Raw genomic sequence first — 23504 nt, 5'->3', positions numbered from 1 at the left:
TGACTTGGACAAGTATTGGAGAAGTGATTTGTTGAGGGTTACTAAACAATGCTCCACATACTGCTTGGGAAATGTGATTAAGTACTTGGAGAGTACTCAGGGGAAGTATCTTACTGTGGATGCCCACATGGGCCAAGAGGAAGTCAGTGCGAGGTGCCCGTGACTTGGTAGAGCAGGTGGGAGGCTAGGCTGAGCTAGATGGAACATTTGGCTGAAACAGTGCCTCTCTTCTTATGATGTTTCTCTTCATCTTTCAGCTGCTGTCAGAAAACATTGTAGAAATGCAGCTCAGGCATGCAAAACTATCCTTTCCATGCTTGCTGCTTATCTCTTCCTTTTTCTCCTTTGTACTCCTTATTATAATCTTGCTGTTTCTTTTCTGTGCCTGGCCTCAAGAGAAGGCCTGTACCCCAGATCTGAGTCCCCAGGTTCCATTTCTTTCTCTGCCAAGTTTCCATAGCCCTTCCATGCCTCAGTTACTTTGTGCATGGAGAAATGGGGCTGCAAGCAGCTGAAGGATGATCTCCAGCTAAGACCCTTTGCAGCAGTCCTTCTGCTAAGGAAGGCAAAAGGGGTTTCCAGAGGGTTTGACGCAAGCAATACTTGGTAATAGCAGTAAGGGAAATGAGTGTGGGTGTGGGGCGTAACAACGGAGGAGGTTTGCTGAATTTTTGCCACTGTTCCCTTTATTCTGATGCTTCCTACTGTGCTTTCTATCCAATGCTGTTTCAATGCCATAGGCTGAATGATTAACACTGATAACTGGCTAAAAGCTGCCTTAAGGTAAACTTTATGCTCCTTATTTTACAAATTGTGCCACTGAGTTCTCAGTTTAATGCTGGACTGGGCTGAGATGGGTGCATTGTGCACTCAGAAGCTGCTAGAAGGTAAAAGGGATGTGGTGAAGTGCCTGGCTACCTCTACCGCTGCCACCAGCTGCCCAGTCCAAAGCTGAGTCTTGGTAGCCAGCGGCTTCAGGGATGCAGACCAGGCATTGCCCCTTGGCTCATCTTCTGAACTGGCAAAGGGAAAAGCAACACGTGGGAGTGGCAGGACCCAGCTCCTGTCTCTCATCTGCTTTCAGGTATGGTTCTCTCCCCTCAGACCCTGACACCCACTGGAAGGGCTGAGACTGTGACCTGCCCTTCCAGCCCCTTCACAGAACCACAGAATGAATTAGGTTGAAAAGACCCCTGGGAGCATCGAGTCCAACCCATGACCGAACACTGCCGTGTCAACTAGACCATGACACTGAGTGCCACATCCAGTCTTAAACATCTCCAGGGACGGTGACTGCACTATCTCCCTGGGCAGCCCATTCCAATATCTAATCGCCCTTTCTGTGGAAAAAATCTTCCTCATGTCCGACCTAAAACTCCGTCTATAGTTTTATACTATGACCTCTTGTCCTGTCGCTGGTTGCCTAGGAGATGTTGACCCCCACCTGGCTACAGCCTCCTTTCGTGGTTGTAGAAAGTGATAAGGTCACCCCTGAGCCTCCTCTTCTGCAGACTGAACAACCCCAGCTCCCTCAGCCGCTCCTCACAGGACATGCGCTCCACACCTTCACCAGACACCCTGCCCTTCTTCCTTCCCTGCCGTCCGCCTCCCGCTCGCTCTCCGGGCAGGGGGCGGCTCTGCCGGCGCAGCTGGCAGGAAGGCCCGGCGCGGGCAGGGAGGGAAGGGGAAGAGGCGGGGCCTGGAGCCCAGCAGTGTCAATAATACAATAGGGCTCTTGTGCGGCCGCCGCCGCCGGAGGAGGAGCGGGCCGGGCTGCGGGCGCGCCGAGCAGCCGGCACGCAGGGCGGGAGCCGCCGCCGGCCACGGGCCCGGGCGGGCGGGCGGGCGGGGGCGATGCGCGCCGGCGCGGGACGGCACCAGCAGCACCCGCAGCAGGAGCCGCCGCCGCGGCGGGAGCGCCAGCCCTGACGGCCGCGGCCGCCCACGGCAGCGAGCAGGGCAGGAGGAGGAGGAGGAGGAGGAGGCGGCGGCGCGCCGGGCCGGGCCGGCGGCGGGAGGTGAGCGCGGCCCGGGCTGCCCGCATGGAGGCGGGGCGGGGGGCGGGCGCCGGGGCCGCCGCGCCGGGCCTGTGCGGGGGAGGCGCCGGGCCTGCGGCGGCGGCGTTTGGCGCCAAGGCCGGGCAGGAGGGAGGAGGAGGAGGAAGCGGCGGCGAGCGCGGGGAGGCGGCAGGCGCTGCGGGTACGTGGGGCAGCGGCGGAGAGCGCGCGTTGCCGCGCCGGGGGCGGCGGGCGGGCGGCGCGGCGGGCAGCCCGCCCGTCCGGTGTGGGCGCTGCGGCCCCGGCCGCGTCCGGAGGGAAAAGTTACGGCGGCTCCGGAGCCGGGCGGGCGCTGCACCCGCGGGGGGCGGCAAGGGCCGGGCGACCTCCGGCCAAGCGCCCTTTTGTTCGCCGCAGCCCGGAGAGGCGGCGACCCGGCGGTGCCCGAGCCGGCGGGGCCCTGCGGAGCGCGGCTGGGCGTGGCTGGCGGGCAGACAGACAGACAGCCGGGCGCTTGTCCGCCGCCGAGCACCGCTCCGCCGGTATGTCGAGGAACTTGCTAGAACTGAGTTTGACAATGAAGCGCTAGCGCAGCCCTCCCGCCTGCCCGGCCGGGCCGCCAAGGTAAGTTTTTTCCTGAGCGGCGGGGGCGGATGGCCCCCCCAGTGCCCCCTGTGCCTGCAGGCAGAGGAGCGGGAAGGTCCCGACTTCAGTTCTCCAGATCAAACCTTCCTCCCCTGAATGCTGTTCGCTTTAATGCTGTTCATGTTTCTGCAAAGGCATGGCTTCGTTCTACGGATGTACCGCGACCGGTATGGTTAGCGGCTGGGGATGTAGTAAAACTATTTATACTTGCAAATAATAATGGGATGATTAATGGGAGAATTTGGTACAGGACACCCTAAAATGCATGTTACCAGGCAAATAAACACCACTTTTTTCTGTCTTTTAACTGGAGTTATTTTATAAAAAGCACTTGTAGTTACTTGAGGAGTTCAGCTATTGTTTGCAATTGTTATAATGAGCAGCTATGTATTTTTATTAAAATATCACTAAATTTGCACTGTGCTTCAAAGCCCAATGGTTTTTTTCATGTTCAGGAGAAAAGGGATGCTGAAGACAACATCCAAGTATGATTAGAAAACCTTCAATTACTACACACTAGATACTTGAAAGCTGTTGTGCTTCTCTGTTAATATAAAAGAGCCTTTGCACTAAAACTGAAAGATTAAGAGAAATGTATTTTGTCCTGATGCTTGCAAGATGCTTGGTCAGCAGCTGACTTTTTACATCAGGTTGGTGCTTGTTATGGGCTGTTGTGTAGAGCATCTCCAGCATACCTGCTCATCTCTACACAGTGAGACCGCATCTTAGTGATGGTTAGAGAGCTGGCTTGAAAAGTGTGAGAGCCTTAGGCCGGAAAGGTCGACCTGGATGAATGCACGTTTGCATAACATTCCAGCTTGCCACAGAGCTCCTTAAGGAGACATCAGAAAAGTCTTTACCTGCACTTACTAATGGGAGAAAATGCAATTTGATGTCTCTTTGGTTAAGAATGGACCTTTTCAAAGTAAAAGCAAATTAGTACTTTTAGGATCTAAAGTTTGTGTTGTTTTGTTTTTCTTTTTTAACTGAATGTCTGACCTCTTTTCAGACTAGACATGACATGCCCTGGTTTTATTGCAGAGAGGAGGAGAACTCGAAAGGTTTATTTGCAAAAGTTGGACTTTAGATGCAGTAAAAGTAATCAAAATAGCAGAACTGTTTCTGTTACCTGTCCCTCCTTTGATGTTTCCTCTTTCTAGGTTCCTCTTACAGAGCAAGCTGCCCTCCCCCAGTGGCAAAAATTCCTCTGAACTGGGTCTGACTGTAGGTCTTTTTTTGTTATATTTGTGTTATGTACATGTAGCAGATACCCACAAAGGTTTGCTAGAGAACTGATGTAGGAACATATGCAGTGGCATTTATTGGCAAGGATGCGTGTTCATTTGGGATCTCATTAAAACCATGAAAATCCGCTGTGAATATAAGAGCCTGGGATAGATCTCAGTGTAGTGTTAGAATAAACCCAGCTGTTTTCTTCTCTGTGGTTCTGTGCACTTCCTCTCAGCACCAGAAAATCAGGAAGTTTGTGTTTAGGATTTATTGGGATACCTGGGATTGTTGTGGGCTTTAATTTTGATTTTTAAAATATATACATACTTTTAATAGACCTGGATAATTCACTTATGGTGAAGAATTTATATGATGCCTTCTTATCTACAATTGCGTATTATTTTTACCTGTACGTTTCTATATGTATATACACATGGGCAGAGACGTGTGTGTGGTCACTGTAGTAGCTCCCACATGCTGAATGCTGTAGAGCATTTTCCCCAAGAGCTTGCTGCAGCTGGCCTGGGGGATGTCTTGACTGGTGACCTCAGCTCCTGGCTAGTGTGTTGGCAAGTGTCCAAGGCCATGGTGAAAATGGCTGGATTTGGTAGACCTAATGGGGAGAAGTGAAACTAAACCCTGCACAAGCTGACTTGAGTTTGAAACACTCCTGCAGTGTTCCTTGTAGTCTATTTAGGTAGCTTATTTCAATCTTTGTAATTAATTTCTGACTATCATGCCCCAGTGGGTGAGAAGCGGGGCATGGTGCCTGCATATTTTTGGTTAGCTTGGCAAGACATGGGATGCATCTGGAGAAGGAATGTGCACCCATTTCTGTTGTGCATCTTTTATCATCCATGGATGGAAATGTCATGTAAACATCTGTTTCTATGGTTTGTCTTCCTCCTTTAGTCCCTAGAAGTCTCCTTCAAAAGTTAGTATGTGCTTTGGGGGGCTATAACTTGAATGGGTCTGATGGTGTAGTGTTATGACCACTCTTCAGAAAATACCACATAATTTGATAGCAAAGAATGTTGTATTCAACCAAAATGTAAAAGTCAATATTTGGTTAAGTATAGGTATAATTCTCTCAGTGCATTTGTAACCAAAAATTTACTGTTTTGTCTAGATCAGTGGTAGTGTTGTGTTTTAGTTGGTGACTTCTTTCATTATGGACAGAAATGGACTGAGCCAAAACTTGCTATTTGTGCATGTTGCTTAATCTCTCCACTCCCACAATCTTTGTGGGTGCTATAGCTAAGGGAGCTCAGGGGCTTTTGCATTCTACAGAGAGGGGAGCCTCTGACATTGTGTGGTGTTTCTCTTTTCTGAAGACTTGAACTGCCTGTAACGTTCAAGGCTTCATGTAATTGGAGACATAAATACAATTTTTACATTCTTTACTTAAAATGGAAACTAACAAGTTAATAATAGCTCTTATCGGGGGTATTTATGTAATGGAAGCCAACAGATGCTATTTGCATCTTGAAGAGCTGATGTACAAAATGTTATGTCAAGGCCCTGGCAGGTTTTGTGCTGGTGGAGGCTGGGTCAGGTGGGAGTGGGAGATGCTGGAGATCTGGAGGGCTTGATGGCACCTCTGAAAAGTGAGATAACTGTATGAAATTTTACATTTTAACACATAGCTTATTTTAATCTAATGCTGCTAATAAAAAGGATAGTGTTTCGATTTGAGAATTGATTTCTTTTATATTTATTCATGTTAAATGATCAATTACACCTGTCACTTTAAAAGTACTTTTCTTTATGCTATTTTTCAGCTACAGCTGCATGTCTGATGAACCCCTAAAAATTTTGTCTATAGGTACTATTTTTATTGATACTTCAACTTATTTTGACTACAAGAAGGTATCTGGAAAATAAGTTTCAGAAATGTGACAAACCGGGTATTGCTTTCTGTGGAAAGATGATGATGTAATTGCCAAGCACCTCCTTGTTTCCCTGGGCTGTTCACTCTTTCTTATTCATTTGCTTCCAAGTTACCCTGTTCTAGATGACATCTGAACTCTTCCAACATTTAATATCTTACTTCAGTGTGTAGGAGACCAAGAATTTAGGGATGAGAGCAGTCTGGGATGCGTGATCTTGGACCTAAGGAATGCTCCTGCATTTGTAGAGCAATAATGCAGGCTTTACTTGGATTTAAAGGAATGGAAGAGACCCCGAGCTGTGAGCATGACTGCGGAGGCTCCACTGGCACTTGCTTAGTCGCCCTCTTCAGAGAAGCAGGAGAAGGTGGGAGGATAAGCTCGTGACTGCTGATGCTATTTGTTATAACTTTCTCCTGGATTAAATACTGGGATGCTTGCCTTAGCTTGTTAAACTTTGTTTGAAATCTTTGGAGTGCTTTTCTTCTTCAAAGTACACCTGTTACAGCATTAGGTTAAAGAGCTGTGCTTCCTGATTATTGAATTGAATGGTGAACATAACAAATCACGTCGTTAATGTCTTTTTGTGTTTTAATTAGAGCTCTAGGAGATGTTAAAAAACAGGTTTATGCCACATGCCTGACTGGTTGCTAAACTGAATATGCTTGTCACACAGTCTTGGGGGAATTATGTATTATTTTGCTAATCTACTGTTCTGGGCTTCCCCCAGCCCCCTTTCCTTCCTTTTTCCTTTTTTCCTACCTTGCTCTAAAAAGTTACTCTTGAATATTTTCTGAGGGTTTGTCTTACTTGCTTAAAGCTCCTGACTGTTGACAGCCTTATCTGGTGAAAGGCTTAGGCTCTTGCTCATGTCTTAAAGAGCAGTTTCATGCCTGCACAAGTGGTTTGGTGCACAGCAAGTCCAACAGCCTCCGAGAGTTAGCGTAGTGCAGTGGGTGAGTCGAGGTTGGGATGCCTGAGATCCTCCAAAGGGAGGGGTGATACCCCACACAGCAGGAACTGCAAAGTGAAACAACTGACCAGGAATGTTTATTGTAAGTAGGTAATTTTGTTTGACTATGTTTTCCAAGCTGATTTTTATTTTCAGGTAGCTCTTGTTTTGGAATATGTTGATGCTGTTGGGTTGATGACAAAGTAATGAGAGGAGAACTGCATAGGAGAAGTTCTGCCTGGGTGTTGTCTTTTAATTATGCTATATAGTTTATTATGTAATATTGAATGAGAGAAATTCTTTAAATCTGTAGATAAATTATGGATTTACTACAAGTTCTAGACAAGAGCTACAGAAACGTGGCTATTCACAAGCCCTTGAAAACCATAACTAAACTATGAGCTTTCGTTCATAATTAAAAATCTAAGTCTTGATTTAACAGACCAGACAGTTTTTAAATAATGATTCCTCTATAGACTGTGGTGGTATTGAGAAAATTTCTTTTAGTGTGCAAATATTTAAATCTTCCCCTACATATCAAGTATAGCAGAATAAAAAGGTAGTATTTTCTATCTGCTGACAAGTCAGAAAACCTGACATCTTGAGCTGCTGGATACAAAAGTGTATAGGAGAAATGTCTACCCTGTCAAGGGAGGAAACAAATGTCCCTGGTGGGACTCCTTAGGTTTAATTATCTTTATTTGTTCTGCTTTTAACTGCTTGTACTTATTTAATATTTTTTCAGTGTTAATTTGCAAGCTTTGATATGAAAGTGGCTGTAGAGGACTCATCATAGGAAATAGTGTCCGTGTCCTGTACAGGCTTTGGCTTTAATGAAAAAGCAAGCCAACCGAGGACCTTGTGGAGCTGAAATACTCAATGTGTGAGTGCATTAGGGACACACAGGAAGATGTAAGGCTCAGCAATTATCTGGCCAGGAGGAGCCTCAGCAAAGAGGTAGGACTAATACCTCTCCCACTTTTATTAATACTTGGATAGAAAGAGCATAGCAGTAATAAAGTGGTGCTCTTCTTCCTGCTTTCATACTAATAGACTCTTTTCCCAGCAGGAAAATAGTGACTGAAATAGTGATAACGAGTGATTACTCTGCAGTGCAATGTAAACTTGTTAGATGTTGTTTGATAGGAGGGAGGATAAAAATGCTCATTTCAAGCACATAACAGCTTTTTATGGTAGCTTTTTTTTTTTTCAAGAACTGCTGACCAGAGCACTGGAAAAGGAAGGGGTACTGCTTGTCAGCGTTGCTGCTATGCTTTGACATCGTTAACCTTGTTTGGGGGAGTTCCAGCAACTCTTCTGCTTGGGCCTAATTCAAGAGCAGTTCTGTTCTTTTACAAAAATCAAATTGCTTGTCATTTAAGTAACTGAAAGGGAGATACTTAAACCTGATAATGAAGTTGCAGTCTTCCTTATGTTAACAATGTAATCATTTCCATTGTAGCATGAAATGAGCAATCTTAAGAAGTAAGTGAAGCATTTTGCTTGACAAATTTGAGCTTGCAGCTCTGCAACAGAATGTGCTGGGAGTGAGGGAGGAATCAAAAAGTTGATCTTAATGTAAGGTACATGTTTATGAACAACAGTATTGTAATGGCTGTTGGCATACCTAGGAAGTAAAATTCACTTCTTATAGTACTGATTCTTGTATGGAAGATATTTTTTCAAAATACTATGTCTGTATAACAGATACTAATTTTCTTCACTTTCTTTGGTTAGTACTTCTTCACTTTTTTGGGCCAAAGAAGAAAAAGATGAAAAAGCCCGTGGGAAGAAATAATTCCATATTTTTATATAAATAGAAATGATATGAAATAGTTCTGTATGCCCTTTGCAACTGGTATCCATAAATTCAAGTGGTTTCATTTTGATTCTTGTAGTTTTGTACTTTTTAATGATTCATACTATAATTTCCAGTAATACTTTATGAAAATTGTGAAAGCTGTTCTTTATTCAGGTATTTTTCAGATGCCTAAGTTTGCTCCAGTTAGTAGTAAACATATTTTTGATCCAAACACTTACATAGATAGCTAGTGTACAGAGAGTTTACTTAAAATGGCAACTGAATGAGATTTTGCCGGTGACTGACAGGTTACATTCATGTGTGTTTCTGCAGTTTTGATGGAGATCTGACTTGCCTTATTTGGTTGCATACCTATACAGGGACAGAATATCTGTGGTTTAGTACTGTAGAAAATGGGACTCTGCTCTGAGCTCCAAGAAAGACTATGTTAAACTTTGTTTCAGTACTTAGTATTCTCAGTAGTCTTTCCTCTGTTGCTTAAAACTGAATACATATGGGTCTGATGCATGATGCTTTCATTTTTCTTCCTCTGTAAATGCCATAAGACTTCAGAAGGTGGGACATAAGTTATTAGAAAGCTTACACTCCTGCCAATCAGCTCAGTATCAGTCAGAGCCCTGTGACTCCCATTACGTGGATTAAACTGGCTTAAGTGTTGTCTTAGATCCTTTGTTTGGCATCTTCTTGTACTTGTTCTAGATTTGCAGAAGCCTCTATATGTAACAGCAAACAGGGATGTGCATTAATTTAGTGAAATCTAGTAGCTTTTGCAGGTGCCATTTCATTCTCTAAGATTATTGAACTACTTTATTTTCTGTGTTCACTTCTGTGTGCTTGACTTCTACACCTGAATCAGTCTATTTTTGAAGTGTGAATGGGATAAGAATTGGAAAAAAAGTCTGAAGAAACTTAAGGGAAAAAGTAAAGCCTCAATTGCAGATGAGAACTTGAATGTGATTTGTAGTTCTTACTTATCTCTCTCAGCCATCCATGTCTTTGATGCCTTTGTAGTGTCCCTTTGGCCCTCCCCTCTTCTTTTTGACTTAACTTTCCAACTTTTTCCTTATTATTGGAGAAATCAGTGTTTCCAGTGAATGTCTCACAGTCTTCTTGGGACCCTATAAATCATCTAGGTAAAATTAAATCTGTCTCCTCTACTAGACTACAGACTACAAACTTCCAGATTGTTAGCAGTCAACCTGAAAGTATTTTGGCAGTCTTGTTGGTTTGGGGTTTTTTTGGTGTAAGTTTGCTCAGCCTGATAAAGGGGGCCTTTTCCTTCATCAGTGTTTTTTTGTAAGGTTTTTTTTTTTTTTAATCTGGTGCATTTGTGGGAATTTACATATGTGTATGTACAAAAGTGTCATGCATTGCAAATTCAAGTTATATTTTTAAAAATTCATTAAAAGAAGGATTTCTGATATTAAACTTTTTTCCTGGTGAATGCTGATATTGGTGTGATGACTATTTAGCTAGTGTTTAACAAGAAACCCTTCTGTGTTATGCCTGTACATAGGTAAATTTTGCTTGGTTAAGGAGGTTAAGTCTGTATGTTGAACTTAAACACGCATCAACAATTGTATTTAGTTTGGTACAGATAGTGAGAGTGTTTCAAAACAAAGTTGCTTTTATATTGGGAGGAACTGCTTGAAAAAGTGAGACAGTGGCAAAGCATTGGTTTAGTGGAGTAACTTTTAAAACATTTTAATGCATCCTGGTTACTTGTATCAAACCCTTTTTTAACCATTTGCTACCCTAAGATTTTTTTGTCGAAATGCTATTTTTCTTTCCCCCTTTAAATAATTTCAGGGAATCTATCCTAAGCTCATGCTATCAAAGAAGTCAGCTTTCATAACAGCTTGAAGGTGTTACTGTGGTGTAACTCTGTTATAATGATCTGACTGGTCATGTACACCTAATTCTGAAGTGGCATTAGTGTCAGCCTTTGCACAAGGGCTGTACAAGTTGAGCCAACTTCACTCCTGTACCAGATTCCTTTGGCCATAACAAAGCATGTTTAGATCTATCTTTTAGAGGATTTAATGTCACATTAGGGTGCTCTATGCCACCTCTGCCTGTTTGTGGTCTCTTATAGGTTCACAGGGATTTAATCAGTCAGAATTGTGGATTTAACTGCATGATGGCAATTCTCAAAGGAGACAAAGCTCAGCTTCTTTGTTTACTTCTGCTTTTGAGCTTTCCAGGTCTGGCAGGATTATTGACGTTTTTGTGCTTCAGGTAAGCAGAAGTAATGTAAAACTCTTAAGGGAGCAAACCTATGAAAGCAATTTTTCTCTTTTTTTTTTTTTTTTAGTGTCAGTATATTGTGAAGGGCAGTATTACCTGCTGTCCTTCTTGGAACTGGTGGAAGCCCATCCATAATGACGTGGCTGGGAAACTATCCAAATCTAGTTTTATCCCTTGCTAAGCAATATCAGAAGTTTTGCCTCTGTAAAGGCAACAGATTTGTGTAGTGGAAGTCCTACATTAATAAACTACAAGAAAACAGAAAGGTCTAAATATTTTAGACAATTCTGGTAAAGGTTTTTCCTTTTGACAGTAAGTTCTTCTAACAGTGGGTGCTTTAAAAAAGAATAGTTTTCATGCTTTACAACTTAGTCTTGCAATCCCCCACCCTTCCCCAATATATTTGCATCAGAAGATTTTAAGAAGAAGTAAGCTCAGTTTTGTAATTTAGGAATTCTGATCACAAATTTGTCAGATAAATGTTTTGCTAATTTCTGGCTTTGTTTTGGCACTGGCTTTAATTCCCATTGACTCCACTAAGACCAAAGTTTCTCTGCTTGTTTCTCAGAGTTTGTAATGTGTTTTGTCTAACTGAGTAGGAATGACTTTGGAAAAGGATTGACACAAGTTTCTTCTTCATAGCAGTAAAAAAAAAAACAACCCAACACAACCCTTTCCAACCATTTAAGATCATCTTCAATGAAGAAGGCATATTTGGTTGCTGCCATGGGATTTGCAGCCACAGAGGATGAAGGTGATGAAGTCTTGTTTACTGTGTTTTAGTGTCTGCTGCTTCATTAATTGTCATTTGATTGTGCTCCCAGCCTTGTGTTTTTGCGGTCTAAGGGCAAAGCTTGAGTGCTTTATTTATTTATACAGTTTCTTTGCAGGGGAAGGTGACAGTTTAAGTGCTGGTTTGATGTCTGACCATGAAGGAACAGAGAGACTTTCCTTATGAAAAATCACAAATACTGATGTGCCAGGTTTAATAAAGGATGTTAAAAGTACTTTAAATCACTGTGATAATCAAGTGAAGTTAACACTGTTACCTTTTTCTTGCCCCCCCTTTTTTTTTTTCCTCTGGGAGCTGACATTCAGTTAAATACTGGACTAAATGGTTTTATGTGAGGTGAGCTGTTTATGAGGGTTGTTTTTCTGTGGCCACTGAGACCCCCTTAAGGGCCAGGAATATTCAGTATCTACACTGCTCTTTACTCAATTTCTACATAGCTGGGGCATTTGAAGAAACTCAAAAGAGTGTGCTCTGTAGCCTTTCTGAAGCCCTGTGTTGTACACTGGTGAGCATCACAACTTAGTGTATCCAGAAAAGGAGACAGAATCTTTTCTTGCTGTCATCCAGTTGTGAGATAACTTTCCTCCTATAATCCAGGCATAAATTATTCTCAATCTTTTTGCTTGTAGTTTCCTTTTTTTTCCTTCTATTTGCATTGACTAGGATAGGAACAGAGGCTCAGCAGGCTCATTTGTTGTGTAAAAGTGGGTGGTGGTTTGAGCCACGAGCTCTTCTTGACACTCCCCAGAAACTGGTGGTTGGTCATCCTGCAAGTAAATGATTGAAGCAAAATATCACAACATAGATAAGAAATGCTTGTACAGAGTGGTCTTCTGGTGAAGTGATGGGAATGACCATAATGCTTAAGTGCTGTAGGTAGGCAGCAGCAGAGTTGTGCAATGGAAAAAGGTTTGAGGAAAACGCAGAAAGTGCTGGGGCAGACTCTTGGTGGCCCGGAGAGGAGGACTGGGAGGATGGGATGAAAACTAAGGACAGCCTTTGAAGGTATGGCAACTGCTGACACCTTATGTGATGCTGAATTTGATGCCTGAAGAGGCATATGAGGAGAAGAGGAAGAAAGGTTCCAGCATGTGTCTGATTCCTGAAGGTAACATTTACAGGATTGCAAATGAGTAGTTGAATCTGTGAGAAGAGAGAGTTCTGGCATCATTCCCTATTTGGTGTGTGAACTGGCTGTCCTGAACATGCTGGGCACTTTGAATCTCACTGTAAAGACCTTTCCATTTGCTGGGTGGGGAGTTAAAACCTTGTGGTGTTTGCTGTTTCTTGTTCCAGAGCTCTAGCTTGAGTACATTGAAGTGCACATTTTGGTATTACTTTCGTCCAAAGGTTAAATATGTCCCTTCATATTTTATATTGTCATTGTGTGAAGGATCCACATACTGCTTTTAGCATTTGTAACTCTCTTTTGTGTGTGGTGGGGTCATGGAACTTGCTGTGGAGAGTATGGAAGTGGCATAGCTGTGGCATCAGAAACATAACATCTGTTATCTTACCATACTTTGTAAGTTCTCACACTTAAATAGTTTTATTTTTTATTTTAAGATCTCCACTAAAGGTCTGCATACAAATATAGTTGCATTAAATAATAGAATTTGGCTATGGAAAAAGATGCTTCTAGGTCATCTAGATTATTGCTTCTGAAATGTTTGTTTGAACCACCCTTCAGAAAATAGCATGGAACAGTACTGCCATCACTCAGCTACAGGAAATGCACACGAGCACATCTGTTTAGTACAGGAGGTAGAAGTCAAATGAGGTGGGTTGATAGTTGAAATCCAACTGGCCAGCATGTGGCTGTGGCTAACAGCAGGACGTGTAATGATCTCCTTCCTCAAGAACTGCATCCAATTTGTTTTGCTCCAGATCCTCATAAATAGCTTGTTTTTGCTGCTCTGTGGCTCACAGACCTGTTTTCAAGTTTCTGGTATCAGGTAGAGCCAAAATACTTCTGTTGTTTCTGCCTGTACCCCATTCCAGGCTTTGTGGATCAGGAGACCTCCTGCCAGTTTGCTATGTTTTTATCTCAGTTTAGATCTTGTTCTGCAGCCTTCTGCCTCATGCATTTGTATTCTTTCTTCTACATTCCTCTGCCTTGAGGTGCATCCTACTGCAGGGAATACCTCCCCTTCTGAGAGAGATGCATCCTGCACCAGGCTGAAGTAGCACATCGCCTTAACATTTCATCCCAAAAAAAGGAGCAGGGATCTGAGCTGCTGTGTACTAACTGTCCTTGCATGCAGCTGTATACTGTAGCATCTGTCAGGGATATCTATAGATAGACAGATAGATCCCTTAGTCTCTAATATAGGGAAGAGAGATGGAATGGTGGAATAGCTGCCTGGGATTGCTTTGCTCTCACCAGCATGCAGCGATACACGAGTTCTGTGGCTCTCTGATGCACAGTACTTGCTGCTCTGCATGTCTGCATGGTGAGGTGCAGCCCTCAGCACAGACAGTCCCAAGAAACCACTTTGTGCAGAGCTCCTTATACTCAAGTCCCATGAATTGTTGCCTTGCCCTCCGGCTGCGTTGAGAAGAGCTGAGCTCCACGGAGCATGTTGTGTTGGCAGCACAGCAGCCGGGACTCTTGTCCAATCTTTGTTTAAACGTCAAGAGCTGCAGCCTCCAATCCTCCCCCTGGGGATGTGGGTCAGCAGTTCTCACTCTCAGGATGTTTCCTTAATGCTAAGCTTAAACCTTTTGGGTTTTGTCTTAAGTGTATCCCATTTCATTTCATCTCTTACAGACACAGGCTTTTGTTTGACTAATTATAATTTCCAGTCTGTATATGAAGAATGTAAATAACTTTGCATCTTAAAGTAAGCATTTGTTTATGTTGGTGTTAGTAGCTTTTCCCTCTAAGGGCAGTTTTTTCAGCCTGACTCAGTTTTTTGCATGTGTATGTAGCTTATGTTGTGTAACAATGATTTTCAAGTAATCGATAAGATGTTTTGAGTGTTTTGCAGAATGGTTGGCACTACACACAGGCTAAATAACTGCTCTGTTGGATCACCATCTGATTGCCTGGGGCCCAGGACTTCAGAGCATTTCATAAAATGTCTTGATGTTACTTGTTAGTTGCCTTATGAAACCTATCCTTCTAGACATCCTGCTGCATTGTTTGTCTGAAGGTGGGGTAAGCTGTGGGAAATTTTTTTCCCAGCAAGTTTAATTGGTTGCTGGGAATTACTAAATCACTGGCTGTTATTAAGAATAGGCTTGTTGCTGCATAAAGGTGTCACAAAATAGTTTTGTGACAGTGGGAAGAACTGAAGGTGCTAGAAGGTTGCAGGCTTTACTAAATGCTTTCAGCGTCTCTATCTACCTTAAGGTGAGATGGACTGTCTTTAGATTTTTACAATGAAATTGTGAATTTATACTGAATTACTTTGTTGGCTAAGCCAATGTGGAAGAGGGATGAAAATCAAAGAGTACTTACTGTAGTCAGTACTGTTTAGAAGCTTGTGAAGAAGAGGAAGAATAAACAACAAATCAGTTTATTACAAGCAGAAATCCAACACTGTTTGCTTCAAAGACTTTGTAGGGATTTTACAAGACTTTCCTTAAAGCTTACTCACTTTTTCTTTGCTACCTCTAATCACTGTAGGATAAGTGTTGCCTGGAAATAGCTCTTCAGTTAAATATGATGGGTACTGTTTTGGTATTTGGATACTTGTTCTGTTATGATTTTTTCAGAACTATAAGGGAAGGAGTACCATTACCTTAAATACTATGTTTATAATCTTAAAGACTACTGGTTTTATTTCTTTTGCTGTCTTGGTAGTATTAATTTTTTGACCTGCCTTTTGTAAGAGGTCTGTGTGATGTTTATTGGTAGTCTGTGGGGAGCTGTCTGTATGTGCTAGATATCTGAAACAATCTGTAAAAAACCAGGAAATTATAAATTTTTCTAATACCTTTCCCACCTAAGTGGTGTTATATCCCTGGGATTATTTATGGAGGAGATGTGAAGCATCACAAGACCAGCTTTCTAATTCAGTTTTGAAAGTAATTTGTGAGGTAGGAATTGCACAGTAGATGATGCAAGTTATCAGGCAATCCATATTATCAGAAGCTAGCTAAGGAAGCATGGATTAGCTGAAATGCTCACAGGAATGTTTGTAGCTGCTCAGAGAAACTGAGAGGATAATTGCTAATTAGTTTCAAACAAGACAGGTGAATTAATATTTGCAATTAAGGATGTGGGTGAAGGAATGAGGCCTCTGTTCATTCAATACCTGAATCAAGCTGGGTGGAGCTGCATGTCTACTTGAGAAGATGCTTTGAACTCAGAGTTACTTTGATTTGAGATGGAGTCTGGAAGGAGGGGTTGGATGGGGCTGAGCAGGACATGGAGGGGCAGCTCTGTGACATAAAGGTTTGGCTGCATGCCTGCAGGCTGGGGGCAGTGGGCCCCAGCAGCAATAATTGCTCACAGCCAGGACTTGAGACATCAATCGTGCTGCTGCAAAAGCAAATGCACTGGAGTTTATATGTAGGATTATTATCTGCAACTCAGGTGACTGTAAAGGATTTTTTTTCTGTAAAAAGATAATAGCATTTTTTTGTGTAGGGAAGGATTCAGATGGGGAACTTTGTTGAGGATATCACAACTTCATACTGGTTTTGTGTGCCAGCCCAGGAAAGGGTGGTGGACAGCAGCAACTAGAAGAATCAGAAATGTAGAAGACATGTCCTATAAACGGAAGGTGAGAGAACTGGGTTTTATTTAGTCTGGAGAAAAGACAAGGACCTACTGAAAAGAGAGTTAGGTTAGTGTTCAAACTGTGTCAACAAAAAAGAGGTGAGATCATTGGGGTCCAGTGCTAGGAGAGACCTGGTAAAGGCTTGAGCAGCATGGGGAAAGGTGTGCTTAAAGTGCTGGGACAACTTGCTGGCAGTAAGGGTCACACTGCGTGGAAGGAGCTCCCCTGGAGAGGCCCAGGAGCCTCTGTAATGCAGAGTCTGACTTCTCAGTCCTACCTGGCTGTCCTTTTTCAGGACCCTGGCAGATCTTTATTCTGTGACCATCTCTGTTTTTGCAAATGGCAGCACAGTGTGTGGGATGGTTGATGAGAAAAGCACAAAGCTCTATTTTCAACCAGTCCAATTCTTGTTTTGGTGGCTTGGCTGTTGGTAAGCACTGTGGTAAATTACAGAGAGAGAGAGATAGTATAGCAGTAGTGATAACTACAAAAATAGATCTGTGTTCCAAGTGGCCTTCTGTTGTTGTAAGTTGTATTTTAAGAAATAAATCTTGCTGATGCTTTTTTCCCTGGTGACGCTTAGTTTCCAGGCAGTATTTATGAAAAGCTACTGTGCATTTCTAAGTTTGTTTTATGTGTCTACACTGTCCTTTAGCTCCTATAATTTTTTTTTTTTTTGTTTCTTCATGCCACAGTTTCTGTTGCTGGCCCATTGCTTTTTCAAATGCATCTGGAGTGTAGGAGTTAAGTCTGTTGGCAGTCTGTGTGGAAGGGAGGGTGAGCATCTTCTGTGCATTCTTTACCTTGCTCTTGAACTTGCTGCTCACAGGGAGGTTGGTATTCTTCCATTTTTTATAATCTGTTGAGGAAGAACCCCAGATCATTAATTTGAGGTTACTTAATTTAGAGCTTTTCAATTAATATGTTGAGACAGCTTTTAAAGCTTTTAAAACAAGGAGGGGGGAAATAGTATTTTGTGGGGGCAACTGTATTTTTCATCCCATTGTGTATATTTGTTCATGGCTGTGAAATAACTAAAGTTGGGACTGAAGATTATGACTATACTGTGAGGATTAGAGAAAGAAAACAATTTTTAGTTGAACCTTCCAGTATTCCAGAGTTCATCTTGGCATTTGACTGAGCAAATAAATGTGTTTTTAATGAAGAGTTCAAAAATATATTAGTTTTGTGGTTCAGCTGAGAGGCAAAAGCTGTGGTTTTGTTCACACTTAAAAGTTGTAGGCTGTGTTGCATTTTAATGATGCCATTTGAGCTGCCACAACCAGGGCTTTGCTTGTGTTTCTATGGAAAACTTATATTAAATGGGTTCAATCGGGACATTAAAGAATTATCCCATAATGAAATAAGTCAAAAGAAAAATTATTGGAAAATGTTTGGAACCTTAGCCAGCCATTTACTAATTATTTACTTATTTTCTTCCCTTGCCCTCCCTCCTCCAGTGTGTTTTGTGGGTGAGGCTCTTGGCATTTCTTAGCGGGAGGGTAGAGGCAGAGTACCAGGCAAGGTAGCACCAGCAGAGCAGCTGTTTAAGTGAGCCCCTCTGGTCACCCCTACTCCCTGTGTGCCAGGTCTTCCTGCTGCCCCTGAGCTGGGTCCCTCTGGATGGACCCTGTGGATTGCTTCAGGCCACGTGTGTGGTGGTGGTGGTGGCCAAGTGTGTCTCCTTATCTCGAATTAAAAACCCGACCCACATAGTGTGATTCATGTTTCAACAACCTTGGCTCTGGTATTGCTTTGATCTACAGATCTTCTTGTGTTGCTCAAAGTTAATTGCTTAATGTGGGGTATAGCCAGAGAATGTCAGGAAGATGGGAAGAGGAACTTAGGAAGATTTAATAAAAAGAAACAAACCCCCAAATCAAGCACCTCTGCTGCCCACCCCCCCTCCACCTGCAAAAAAACCCCTAAAAATAGTGCAAAACACCAAACACAGCAACACAAAAAAACGCCCAAAAGTGAAACTTTAAATCAAATAGAATTAGTAGAGCCAAAACTTCAAACTTTTGCATAGTCAACATACAGGAGCTGTAATATATTGTGTTCCTCTTCTCTTCCCCACCCCCCTGCCCCCTCACATTGTAAAGAAATGTTTTCTTTTGATGCCACAGCCTAAGTTGAGCAACAATAGTTGTAATAAGTAATGGGATCTGTGCCACTCCTTAGTGGATGGGTGGTTGTATCTTTTTCTTGTACTCCAGATGGGTGGAGGACCGCAGATGTTAGAGCATGGTGCTGACGCTTCGGCCAGAAACTGCCTTATTTCACTTAGAAAAACCATGTCATATCCCCATTTTTAATTATTTTTCTTCTGGCAGGCTATGCAGTTATCGCTTCCTTGGTTTTTACTTGCATTTTTGCTCTGTAATACTTTCTTCCACAGCTTGTAGCTGTCCTGTTTTTGTTAACTTTTTCTCCGAGGCATGGGGCAGACTGCCTGCCAGGACAGCCCTTGGTCGGGCTGCTGACATCTCTGAGGAGTGCTGCAACTCATCTGTTGGGTGTGACAGCTGTAATGCCTTTGCCATGTGCATTACAATAGAGCACAAAACATACATGTGCATGATCCTGCAGGAGGGGAATGTGGGCAGTTGGTAGAGGGAAAAATTCCTTCTATTCCCATATTTAATGTTGCTCAAGGCTCAGGACTAGATTAAAAAGGGCGAGTAAGCAGAATCCCTGCCAGGGAAGCTAAGCTATTTGGGATTGTCAAGGAGAGGTCTGGAGGAATGTCGTGGGGAATTAAATCAGGAGCCACATGGAGTTTTCCCTCTATGCTTATTTTGTTTGCCCTCATGTGAATTTCTAAGAATGCATGGTTTGTGGAAGACCCTCTTGAATGAAGAAAGCATCCGTGTTTGAGGGGAAATCAACACCTTAAGCCAGCTGAATAAGTGTGCATCTATTTGAATGTGTTTGTTGAAGTGGTTTTATTGCCAAAACAGGATAGAGAAAATACTAATCAAAATTTCATTTTGTTGGTATTAGTAAAGTTCATTCATATTAAGAGGATGGGAAAATCAACTTTGAGAATATTCTTATAAATTTGTTTTTAGCTGTAGTACTTATTGCATTTCTATCATGGTATGTGCACATATAGCTGATATATTTCAGTTTCCCTCATATCAAAAGAGAATTGTGGAATTTAAGGCTTTATATTCTGGGCATATATTTTGCTTGGGAAAGCTGCAATAAAAATTTAATACAACCTTCACTTACTTGCCAAAAATTAAATTGTAGCTCAAACATGAAATGCCTGATGTCATTCCTACTACCTAAAAGCACTCCTTTCGTTTTTTTAGGAGCTTGTGATGTCATCAGCTGAAGCGAAAACATCTACCTCATGACCTGGCATGTAAGTGAAGGAGGAACTGATACTTAAAAATAAATAAACAAATGTGTGTGTTGGTGTTTACAATGTGTAAATTGAATCTATATACCTTCAACTTTCAGATATCACCTTTTGAATGAAAGCTTTCTGAATTTTAAAGGAATATAAAGTCTTTTAAAGGGGAGGAAGTCATAAAAGAAGCTGTTAACAGTAACATTTCAGCCTGGGGGACTCCTTAATAATCTCAGTTAAAATCTGTCTTATGTATCCCATAATGTTTGAAATGCTGATAGGCATAGATGGAAAAATTTTATCTTACCTAAGTATTTACATGTGCTGCTTCTACTCCTTTTTATTCTGTGATTCTTTTCTGGATATAAATTCTGATAGTTGTGATGAATGTATACTATACATGGTGATACCCTTCCTAAAATTAAATACTCTGCTTGTGCAGAAGATTTATATTCTTGATATACTCATGATACTTCACTATGAACTTTCTGCAGCTTTGTGACTCTTCTATTTTATTCCCTTAAGTAAGCAAAAATATTCCAATCCTCTGCAGAGGCATTTTTAGATTTTTTTTGTCTGCCCACTCTGCTTTTCTTTTATGTGGCTTAGAGGATTAAAGTGCAGTCAGTGCTTTGAGGGGCCAATGTCAGCAGTGAGCTGAGTGTTCCTAATTGGTGCCAACACCTGTCCCTCATTATGAAGCCTTGTTCAAGCTGTCCGGTGAACCGAGGTAACCGGCCTCCCTTGCATGTCTCTAATGTGATTATAAAGCCCTCTCCTCATGCAAGTTTTATTACTTATTCAACTTTTGGACTGATGTGGAAAGTAAAGCTAAGCTGAGCCATTTGGCTGGCTACCAAAGATCCTAAGGACTGGCAAAGAGAAGGGATTCACTCATCTCAATTTCAAGAATTTTAGATCAAAGCTTGCTTCTGTTATGACCGTTTAATTTTTTTTTTAAATGGGGGGAGGGCAGGACTGTTTCTTGGGGTTTTTTTCCCTAGTTTTCAATGTCAAATACTCTGAATTTAGAGACCAGTTCTACAGATTCCAGCTGAGCTGTGAACATCTGAGTGCAGCTGCTATTGTGCATAACCCATTGATTTTCTGCAAATAGAGCTTTGGCCTTGACTACTCTTGCACCATCGCTTTGTCTTCGAGGGGTCAGGGCTTAGCAATTCTTTTCTACACAATACCAGCGTCAGCCTCTCCTCCCACCTGATTCTGTACTGTTAGCAGGGCTGTGATGCATTGTGCTTTGTCATAGCAGTTGGAAAAGATGACCTCAGATAGATTTCACCAATGAAATTGATGGCTCAGATGAGATGGATCACTATCGTGTTTAGGCTTTGCAGGCAAAAGTTTAAGCAGATTACATTTTTCTAAGTAGTTTAGGTAGGTTTTTAGGCGTTTAGCTTGCAAAATTCAAGTGTGCAGCAGTACAGTGCTGGCTGGAGGTTTTGGGTTATTTCCTTATGAGGGAGGAGAGAGGCAGAATAACTTCAGATGTGTATCTTGGAAAGGTTTGAGATAATAAACCTGTAAGAATCACATGAGAACACTGTTAGTTATCCAGATTTGGAAAAATGTAAGAAAATGAAAGTGTAGTGGATTCTTAAACTTGAGACATGGAATTGGAATTCTAGTTATTATTCTCCTCCTATCTCTAGTTATTAAGGGGATTGAATCTCTGCAGAATAGAAGAGAACCCAAAAGAAAATCCCAAGTGGATAGGGCCCTAAGGTGGATGTAGGCTGTATTTGTACAACTGTTTATTTGATTTCTCCTTAAAAAAGAAAAATGAAAAATCAACAACTCAAGCACACTGGGAATGATCTAATCTTTTACTTAATAATTTTGACCAGAATCGTTCTGTGAACAGCTATCAACAAATTTTAAGGGCAACAGTATGTCAAGTGTCAGAATCTCTGCTGATTGTGCTCATCATAATCAAAATCTTATCTGATAAACAGACTCATTTCAATATTTATCACGGCCTTATAGACACCCCTCTGATCTGTAGTCCACAGAGGTCAGGTTAGGAAGTGATGAATTAAAAACCAATGAAATCCATAGCATAAGAGGATTTAATGGGTTATGAGTATGTGTAGTTTCAGATTATTTACCTTACTCAATTAGGCCAGTTGCTCTCTCTGATAATGATCAGCAGTGGACACCTTGGGAAAGAAAGCTTTATAAAGTTCTATTGACTCTGTTTCTTGTAGAATTTTGATTTTGGGATTTCCAGCAGATTGACATGACATTGTGTTTAATAGCCCTTATTCTCCATTTTGCTTAATTTCCTTCAATCTGTTTGTTTTTCAGCCTCTGCAATATGCTATAGCATGGAGTTTCTCAAAGTAATTTTGTACATAATGATTTTTTTTTTCCTTCATTTAATTACTTTCCCTTGAAGTTTCTTCTGTAACTTTGTTTTCCTTGTCTCCTGGGCCATGAGAAGCTGTGAGTAGTCTCTTCATTCTGTTGCTTCTCTTTGCCACTTAAAATAGATCTCCCCTCTTCGGTATCCTTCTTTCACAGATAGTCTGTTTCATCTCTTACCCTAAAGCCATGGCAAACTTTCCTTAGAGCTGTAGGTGGGGTTCACATTTTACAAATACTTCTCCAATGGTGTTGAGGGAGCTAGAAGATACTGCCTTGCACTTAGCCTGAATGAGTGATCCACTAATGTTGCTCATCCATAAAGCTTTCTCTGTGTCACTGAGTGGGTGTAGCAAATGAAACCAGACAGGTTTGTGTTGGTGCTTGTTGCTGCTGCTCCTGGGCCTTCCCAGAAGGCTGCCTCTCTTGCATCTATGTGCTGTTCTCCTCCTACAGTAGTTTGCTACAGGTGATTTGGGAATGTCCAAGTACTGGATTTTTAAAGACATTCAATTAATGCGTGTGTTTTAATCTTCTTCAGACCTAGAAGTGTCTCACAGGTGCTGTGGTGTGGCTGTGTATGTATTAACTAGAAACCATAGTTAATGTTGGGATAGGCCAACAGCACTCTGCCTCACTGGCAGGATGGCTGAGGGAGTAGCTGCATGTGCCTGATCTGTGATCTGCTGCCATATCACAGCTTCTCTGTGAACAGCCAGTCACTTTTGGTGTTGCAGAGGTGGGGAAGTGGATGGCCAGAGACTGGGGTGGTTTTATTCTGCCCCAGTCCAAGTGCAGGCTTGATTGTGCCTTCTTTCCTTTGCAGAGCCCCTGGTAACTAGTACAGCTGCAGTATGCCCCATGTCCTGCAGCTGGGTGAGGTAAGAGCCTGCAGAGAAGGCAGCTTCTTTACAGGTCTGTGAAAACCTCCTTGACCAGGTGGAGTTGCATGTACAAAAAATATCAGCTGCAGGTTTTGCATTGCATCATGGAGTCTTGAGAGTGATGCTGCTGTAAGGGTGGTTTTGTTTGTTTTGTTCAGTTTCATAGTTGTACTTTCAGTTGGAACCTCTTTTCCTGTTTCTCAGCAGAGATTTTAGTACTGTTCTTCACAGCATGGATTCAATTGCAGCAGCTGCAGCATCTTGTAGCTCTTACCATATGAGTAAACATTTAGTGAAACACCTTCCTACTTCCGTGGCTTGTAAGCATTTCCATTCTTCCCAGTACAGGAGTGCAGACAAGAGACCTGCTTTGGAGGCAGACTCATTTCCTCACACCTTGGCAGCTTTGGAAGGTCAGCTGTGGATAGTTCCTTATCCTCAGGGGATGGAGAGTGTTCTCCTCTACTTTGAGTCCACCTGTTCAAGTCCCCATGTTCTTTGTGATCCACCTTGTGGGTTGGCACCTTTTCTCCTGTGCCAGAAAAGCCACCTGCATCAGCACAGCCTGACAA

The 23504-nt window shown here is 42.3% G+C and overlaps 1 protein-coding gene across 2 annotated transcripts in view; it reads left to right on the top strand.

The window, feature by feature from the left end:
- The first annotated feature begins 1965 nt into the window (after positions 1-1965).
- Positions 1966-23504, top strand: part of JADE3 (jade family PHD finger 3) — a 65952-nt gene continuing 44413 nt past the window's right edge. Inside the window, exons 1-2 of one of the 2 annotated variants that reach the window (XM_066545180.1) lie at positions 1980-2018; positions 19626-19678. The gene's annotated coding sequence lies outside the window, so the exon portion shown is untranslated. Of the gene's footprint in view, positions 2019-19625; positions 19679-23504 lie in introns of both variants that reach the window. The other variant, XM_066545182.1, reaches the window with a different exon arrangement.

This window comes from Molothrus aeneus, chromosome 2 (assembly GCF_037042795.1).
Source record: "Molothrus aeneus isolate 106 chromosome 2, BPBGC_Maene_1.0, whole genome shotgun sequence".
Classification (NCBI taxonomy): domain Eukaryota; kingdom Metazoa; phylum Chordata; class Aves; order Passeriformes; family Icteridae; genus Molothrus; species Molothrus aeneus.
Note: the sequence above shows the minus strand (reverse complement) of the source record. Positions and strands in the feature narration are given on the sequence as shown.